This window comes from Aulonocara sp. 'chitande type north' Nkhata Bay, linkage group LG13, assembly GCF_057382095.1.
Source record: "Aulonocara sp. 'chitande type north' Nkhata Bay isolate Kocher_YH1m ecotype deep benthic linkage group LG13, A_spYH_male_GT1.1, whole genome shotgun sequence".
Classification (NCBI taxonomy): domain Eukaryota; kingdom Metazoa; phylum Chordata; class Actinopteri; order Cichliformes; family Cichlidae; genus Aulonocara; species Aulonocara sp. 'chitande type north' Nkhata Bay.
In genome coordinates, this window is record NC_141356.1 from 31,612,295 (window position 1) to 31,621,406 (window position 9,112).

The 9,112-nt window shown below is 38.8% G+C and overlaps 1 long non-coding RNA gene across 1 annotated transcript; it reads right to left on the minus strand.

Annotated features, from left to right (window-relative positions):
• Nucleotides 1-8,155: 8,155 nt before the first annotated feature.
• LOC147316421 (uncharacterized) lies at nucleotides 8,156-9,112 on the minus strand. Its single transcript, XR_015124480.1, has 2 exons — nucleotides 9,082-9,112; nucleotides 8,156-9,009 (listed from the first exon to the last, which is right to left on the minus strand). It is a non-coding gene; the product is annotated as an uncharacterized LOC147316421 (long non-coding RNA).

Genomic DNA, 9,112 nt, shown 5'->3' on the forward strand with positions numbered 1-9,112 from the left:
TGAAGGCAACAGTGGCATGACATTCGTGACTGCAGGCTGAATAAGCTGAAATCTATTGTGGTTCTTGTTCATACTGAGACATAGCAGCCTTTTAGTGGGGAATCAATTAGCTGTATCAGACTGTTTTGTTAATCCGTACAATAGTGGTCTACAATCAGTTTTTAAAATCGTTTATCTCTTTTATTTAATCTTTTGGCTCCTGTGGTGTTTGATTGTAAGCACTCAGTACCAGGGGAAAACATTATTGGGTTACCTTATTGACATTGCTTTGGCCTACACAGCTGAATCCTGCCCTCTTTAACAGCCAAATAAAATAGTTTCTTCTCATTAGTCTTCCAATAACATAATTAACCTCACTCGCCTGTCCTCGCCGAGAGATCACATAACTACCTCATATTACTTATTTATTCTTCCCCTCAGCTGTGGACTCTCCACTCTCTACAGACACCCCAGTCTCTCTGATATAAGTGAGAATGGTGTGAGAATATGAGAAAAATAAATTAATTTTATTTTGTAGCACAACCCACTATAGTCCTTGTGCCAGTCTCATGTCTGGATAAATGAGTAGGACTGTGTCAGGGACCCAGGAAAAGTTTTGGCCAAGTCTTTATGCAGCTCAGAATAATTCCATACCAGATTGGTCAAAGCTGGGATGGAGGCAAATCATCCGCTTTGGTGATCCCTTAAATGGAGCAGCCAAAAGAAGAATAGGAAGATACTGGCTCAGAGTGTGAATCATTGGAGCTCAGTTTAATTTAGATATAACTTTTTTTTTTAAACTTTTATTTAACTTTTTTTCCCCAACAAATATAAGACTGGTTCACATCCAAAATAATAACACTACACAGCACTAGAATATTACAACATTATGTCCATAACTGTTGTCCTCTAGGATCCAGTTTATAGGTTACTCCCAGTGCTTCCAGTGGTCTCTTCCATTTGTAAACAAAAATTCGGGAGCTCCCATCAATATAATGTCCCAGCCTGATCAAAGTCATAACTTCAATGATGAGCGACTTCCATAGGGAAATGGAGGGAGGCTCAGCCCCCACCCATCTCAACATAATGCTTTTCCTGGCCAACATTAACAGTGACTGAATTACATGCTCATGTTGTACCAGTGAGACAGGGATATATCCCAATATACACATTAATGGGTTTTCTGTCACCTGATGACCAATGGCTGTACTAATATTGGCGCAGACCTCTTTCCAAAATGACTGAATAATAGCACATTCCCACAAGCAGTGGAATCTAGTGCCCACTCTGACCTTACACTTGAGACAGTTTGGAGATATTCCCATATTATACTTACTATAAATATATGGAGAAATATACACATTGTGCAAAATTTTGTACTGCAGTTCTTTAAATCGGTTACAAACAGAGATTTTGGATGGAAGGAGCAAGATTTTGTCCCATGCCTGTATATCTATTTCACATTTAAGCAGCGTCCCCCAAGATTTTCTCAACCATGCCAGTTTATCCTCGATTAGGGCATAAATCTCGGAATAAAACTTTGATACAAAATGTTTATGCTCCCTATTATCCAAAAAAAATTTCTCCAACCGAAAAGAGGCAGTTGAGATTCGTAATGTTTTAGCATTTTTTAAACACATAATTTCTCAATTGCAAATACTTATAAAACTCAGTCTTTGACATAGAATACTGGGACTTCAAGGATTCAAATGATTTAAACTCACCATGTTTAAAGAGGTCATAAAACCTCTTTACACCTACTTTATGCCATCCCACAAAGCTTGACCCTATGTTTTGTGGCAGAAGGTCTGGATTATTTATAAACGTTGACAAGATATTAAACGGAAGACTACTGTTAAAAATTTTTCTCAGTTTTCCCCACGTCCACATAGCATTATATATCAGTGGGTTATGCTTTATTACGTGAGGTAAGTCATTTAGACGTTTCCCTAAGAAGTTAACAGGTGAGGATGGTTTACATAATACTTCCTCAATATTTAGCCATGGCAGATCAGAATGTTCATGTATCCAGGAAGAAAGAATCCTCGCTTGTATTGAGAGGACATAATTTTCTATGTTTGGCACTCCCCACCCACCCAGATCTTTCGGTAACTGTAGTGTCTCCAATTTAATTTTGGGTTTTCTTCCTGCCCAAATGAAATCCACCATAGCCTTGTTAATTACTTTAATATCTTCTGATTTCAAGATTGCAAACAACATGCCTGTGGGATATAATATTTTCGGTAGGATTACCATTTTAATGAGATTTATTCTTCCCAAAAATGATATCGGAAGTGATCTCCATCTTGTCAGCATCTCCCGAAGATCTTGAACCATTCCATTAATATTTTCTCTATATAAGTGTCCAACATTTGGTGTAACTTTAACTCCCAAATATACAAAACCTGATGGTGCCCAATGAAAGGGTTTAACATATAAAGGTTCATTATCCCCTCCACTACACAAAGTCATTATAACAGATTTATCAAAATTTACTTTGTATCCAGATATAAGACCAAAGTCCTTGATGCACCTAATAAGAACGGGTAAAGAGTTAACCGGGTCAGTCAGTGTCAGAAGAATATCGTCTGCATAAAGCAGAATTTTATGTTGTCTATCCCCAATTTTAACTCCAAGAACACTTGGATTTTGTCTAATGGCCATGGCCAAGGGCTCGATGGCCAAAGCAAATAATAGTGGTGACAATGGGCTACCTTGTGCTGTACCTCTGCTCAGTGAAAATGGGGAAGATAACAAGCCGTTAGTTAACACAGATGCTATTGGCGATTTGTATATAATTTTGATCCACCCCAGAAAGTTTTTTCCAAACCCAAATCTTCTCATTATTTCAAACATATATTCCCATTCAATTCTATCGAATGCCTTTTCGGCATCCATAGAAACAACAACCCCAGGGATCTGATGAAAATTTAAAAAATGAATAATATTAAATAGGCGTCGAGTATTATTATAAGAATTCCTCCCCTTAATAAAACCTGTCTGATCAGCATGCACGATAGAGCACATTACTTTTCTAGCCTAAGAGCCAGTATCTTTGAAAGTATCTTATTATCAGCACCAAGAAGGCTAATAGGCCTGTAAGATGAGCATGACTCTGGATTTTTATCTTTTTTAGCTATCAATGTTATATTAGCCTGGTACATAGATTCTGGGAGTTTCGATTCTTCAAATGCTTTATTAAAAACCCTTAATAATAAACTATTTAACTTCATTTTCATTACCTTAAAAAATTCTACTGGGAAACCATCTGCCCCAGGACATTTCCCTGACTGGAGTGCAGATATAGCTTTATCCACCTCTATCATTGTTATGGGTGACTCCAGCAGGCTTACCTGATCTTCAGAAAGCTGAGGGAATACTAAGTCGTTTAGGAAGAAGCCTGAGTTAAGCCTTGTTATGTCCATCTCAGATCGATATAGGTTTGTATAGAATTCTCTGAAGCACTCATTAATCTGACGGTTTCCTACTTGTCTTTCACCATTCACATCCACAATAGCTGTGATAAAGGAACTTGATGGAGTATTCCTTGCAAGACGAGCCAGAAAGCGGTTAGGCTTACTAGCTGATTCAAAAAGCCGTTGTCTGGCAAGAAGGACATCTCTTTCAGCCTTTCGCATTATCAAATTACGCAAAGATGTCCTGGCAATATTAAGCTCACTTAATGTTTCAGCTGATTTTGTTACATAGTATTGTTTCTCCAGCTTTTTGATATTATTCTCGATCTCTAACTGCCTTGTTAATCGTTGCTTCCTTTTATGACTTGTGTATGAAATAATCATCCCTCTCATGTAAGCCTTATAGCTATCCCATAAAGTTCTCGTGTCTATCTCCTCTTTATCATTTATTTCTAGGAATACTGTTGTTTGCTCTGTTATGAAATGTATAAATTTCTCATCCAAAAGAGACAGTGTGCTCATCTTCCAAGACCTAGAGCGCTCAATATGTCTCATGGGTTGAATGGTTAAGACAACAGGAGCATGGTCAGAGAGACCTATATGACCAATATTTACCTGCTGAACTAACTGACTGATACACTTGGACATAAAAATATAATCTATACGAGATGCTGACAAGTGAGGGTTAGAATGGAAAGTGTACTCCTTAGATAGTGGATTATAGTGTCGCCAAACATCTATAAGGTCAAGCTCATTTATAATTTGCCAAAGGGCTTTGGAGTTTTTGGTCAAGATAGATTGTGGGGGAAATTTATCCATTTTAGGGCATAAAGCACAGTTAAAGTCACCCGCTAATATTATATTAGCACAGTCCATGTCCACTAATTGACTAAATAATACCGTATAAAATTCGCCATCCTGTGCATTCGGCGCATATATATTACCTAGGAGAACAGTTTCCCCATGCAACATCCCTTTAACCAATATATATCTTCCTTCATTGTCCTTGTGAGTGGCTATAACGTTGAAGGGAAGATTTTTGTGTATAAGGGTAATAACCCCCCTTTTATTTGTGGAGTAGGATGAGAAAAAAATTTGACCAACCCATTCTCTACAGTATTTTCTGTGTTCATCATCTGTCAAATGGGTTTCTTGCAAAAAAGCAATGTGAGTCAAATCTTTCTTCAGAGAATTTAAAATGGACTTTTTTTTCACCACATTGTTGGACCCTTTAACATTCCAAGTACTTATCTTAACTGACATATAGGAAAAGTAATGTATATATTGTGCTGTTTACATATTTAACCAAATCTACATTTGACCAGTCTGAGCCTATTAACCAAAATAATTGAGCATAAAACAAGAACACTGGTTCCCAGCAAAACCTGAACACAAAGCCTGGAAACCTCAACCCTCCCCAACACAAATAACACAAAATAACAAAAAATAAATTACACATCTAGATGTACCCTACTCTAAAGTACAGCTGTGGGGGGCCACAAACGCGTAACATCCCTGCACTGGAGTCTATGTCAAAAATCAAAGTCTCTATACCTTAGCTCATTATCAATACTTTAATGCTGTAAGCCTCGAGTTTGTAACTTACGTTACAATGACGCTGTCGTGCACCAACAGTTTATTTAGGTCTTGGCAATTTGCTCACATAGTCCTTGACGTCCTGGGTGGTCGCGAGGGAGATGCTGGTGCCATCGGGGTTAAATATTTTAATGATGGCTGGATAAAGGAAGGAATATTTGATCCCCGCCTCTCGGAGAGCTTTACGCGCATTCGCCGACTCCTTTCTCTTTCGAGCCACCTCGGTGGAGAAATCCTGATAGAAGGATACTTTTCCTGCCTCTGTGTTTACGGTACCTTTAGCCCTGGCAGCCTGGAGAATCCTCTGTGTATCGGTGTAGTAATGAAGCCGGACCAGTACTGCACGCGGTCCCTCCGTGCCGGTAAGCTTCATAGGTGGTCCAGTGCGATGGGCTCTGTCGACTGTAATGGCACCCTGTTGAAGGCCCAGGACTTCTGGTATCCATTTTTTTAAAAAGTCCACTGGTGCTCTACCCTCCGCGCCTTCCTTTAACCCGACAATCCTCACGTTCTGCCGCCGGCTCTGATTCTCAAAGCTTTCCAGACGCTCCATGGCCTTCTTAAGCTGGGTCTCGAGAGCGGCAATACGTGGCTCATTTGTAGCCGTGACATCTTCCAAGTCCGAGACCCGCTGCTCCACTGTTTCCATTCTATCAGATTGTCGAATTTCTCAGTGAGCTCGTTTATTGGCTTTATGACTTCGGATATCTTGATATCCATATACTTAGATATGTTAGAAGTCACCTTGTCCACAATCACGTCATCCCGCAGTGTACTTAGTGCATCCTCAGCGTCGCACATGGTCTCCTTTTCGGGGCAATTGCTAGCTACCAGGTCACTGCTAGCTTTTGCTTTGACTCCACGTTTGCTCATTTCTCTCTTTTTGCTTGATCCAGGGTGTGCGAAAAACTCATCTAGAGACATTATATAGATATTCGAGGCAACTTGTTGGCAAAAATGAGCTAAAATACCAATATTTTACAGCTGTCCAGTGCAGAGCTCATAAACTCACGTCTGCTCAGCTCGACGCATCACGTGACCCCCTCAATGTTAGATTTTAAAATGGACAAAACTTTTAAATTCTGTCCTATAATTTTATCTTTTTTTTTCTTTTTATGTTATGGCTGTTGGGAGTTGGCCCAACTTAGAAGTGATGGAGTTGATCCATATCCAGGAATTCTCGGAGGGATTTTTTTGACATTGTGAAAGGGAACATCTCTGGGCATTTCATACTATATTTCCATAGATCATATTCTGATCTAGATCCTATCAATTTTATAGGGATAATAAATAATAAATGTTAACAATTATGTTTTTATTTGTGTTTCATTCATTTTATTATATTTTTACACATTTATGAACCTGATAAAAATGAGTACAGTTGTTTCATGAAGCTAATCCAAAAAATTGAACTCCAACCATGCAGCCCTGTAAGAAGGATCCTCAATGAAGCCCATGTTTTTAAAGAGCTTGTAGGACAGCACATTGTCCTCTTCTATGTAGCAGAACACCGGGTAACCCTCAGCATGGAGTTTCTTGGCCAAAGTGCTGATCACGATTTTGGCATAGCCTTTCCCTCTGTGCTCTGGCAGCGTATACAACATTCCCAGAGCACAGTAATCACATACGAGTATCCAGGACACGGGCTGACCCTGGCTGTCTGTGATGCAGCATGATGGGAAGTTACTGATTAGGTTTTCAATCTTCCTGTAACCCTTCTCGTCTCCTCCGAACTTCCAGGTTTTATTCACCAAGTCAACGTGGGAAAGATTAAGAGACGAAATCCTCGACTCAAGCTCACTTAAAAAAAAAGGAAAAGAAAAGTTAGATGTCGCCTTTCTCACAGTTGGGGCTGAAAGCCGACAGCTCGCTGATTCTGATCTGTCGGCGGGTCCGCGCTTTGTGTTCACGCCCTTTATGCGCTGATTCTAAAGCTGTTAGTTTGATCTCTCTCCAAACAATATTGACCGAACCAGCAGCAAAAGAAGATCCAAACGCTTCACATAAACATCGTCATGAATTCACTCTTTTACTGTTTTGCTTCCATTGCGATGCACAGCTCTCTCTCTCTCCCTCCCCCTCTCTCTCGAACAGTTTCGCTTTCTTCATTATTCGCTTGCTTGTTACGCACCAGTCTACTGTTGTTTACAGCGCTGTCAGCTGCTGTTTTTTCCTTTTACATTCTTCCGAAAAGAAAACCTCATTTCTGCCGTTCAATACTGAACAAATTGAAACTTTTTAAAATTATTCAAAATGCAAAATGCTTAGCCATGTCTCTAATAAAACCGCTGTAACGTCAGAGGTAATGTTGACTAATTAATGGTTTTCTTTCATTTTTGATGTACTGCAGAATATTTTTATAAAATCCCAGGCCAGGAAAATCACCTACATGTTTTTCTGTGTTTTATCTTCAGCTACTTTGACACAAAGGCATCTGCTGTGATGCTCACACCTTGGATAAAGTCTTGAGAGTGTCAGCTTCCTTTTTATAGATACAAAAATATGTAAATGTCCTGATCTGAATTATATCTCTGACTGTCAAAATTTCCCAGATTTAAATCGAATCGAATTAAATCGAATCGTGGATCGAATCGATTCGGGACCTTGTGAATCGGAATTGAATCGATTCTAGAAATCAGTGACGATACCCAGCCCTAGACAAAACGGCTCTTCCAATGTTTTCAGCTAAATCGCTGGACATGCTGGTAGGGAATAGTCGAAGCAGCTCATGGCAGTCAAAAGTGACCGTAAGAGGAGCGCAAACACAGAACCTGACCGCGACCGGCACACTAGCGCGGGAGGTTTTCTTGAAGCTTTTATTTTGGTATTTCCGTTGACCCGTACAATAAATTTGCATATTAGCTAAATATTTAGTTTCCCGTAACATTTAGATTTAACATTTAACATTTAGATTTATATATAACATTTAGATTTAACATTTAGATTTATATATAACATTTAGATTTAACATTTAACATTTAGATTTATATATAACATTTAGATTTAACATTTAACATTTAGATTTATATATAACATTTATGTAACACTGATGTAGCGCTAATGAGTTAATACAGGCTAGGGATTGAGTGTGATTATTATTAATCAGAAGATTTAGGAATGCCACTGGAGCTGATGGGCAGTAATTAAATACACACAACACAAAATGCTTTTGCAGGTACCATGTATTTAACCGAAAGCAAAGAAAATTAAGAAAAGAAAATGAAAGCTTAAATAATCATTCCTGCTGTAGCTATTTAATTAATAGAAAAACCCAGTGGGGGTGCACAAAAACAACTAAGCAAATTCTTCTGGCTTATACCAAGCAATATAGATTCTCAAAAAAAGTTCCCCATAAATAACACATGTTAACATCGAAAACACTGATCCACACTGAAGTCCATGAGTTTTATCTGAATATCCATGAGAGATGTCCAAGCGCCATTGTCCATAAACGGGGGAACTGGTGTGTATGATTGTGGAAATCAGTGTATTCGGAAATTACGGGACAGAGCGTCGCCTTTGATAGCTTCCTACCAGTCCAGTGGAAGCTTCAATGCAGAGTGAGTCCTGCTCCTAGCCGTTCATTGGCTCGCCATCCTTTTCCATACCCAAAAAAGGTTCACCTGGCCTGCATTAAATAAACAAGGCCAATAAGAAATCACAAGAACAACATACAAAAATGTCAGCCAATTAAGCTAAATACATTAAGTTGTTCTTGTTCCTGTGTACACAATTTATAAAAATAAACAAACAATATATTGGTTAAATATAATATTTCTAACCAATAAGGATTTAACTGAAAACATTTCAACTGCTACATACATACATACTATGTAGCTCCACAACATTTGTTATTCAACAACTATCAGTCAAATCAAAATCAAATTGTTTGGACAGGCAGCAGCCGATTAGCGTCAGCTGGTAGCAATACAAACAGTCAATTAAAAGTTCAAACTCACCAATTCCGTTCTGTTCAGTGCACAACAACATTATGGCTCTGGCTCACAGTAATCAGCATCTAAGTTGCATAAGTTAGTTGGTGTTAAAAAATGCATTAAAACGGGAAAAGCAAATGTTTGCCAATACACACCTGCAACAGCTCTGTCACCTGGCTTGCCTCC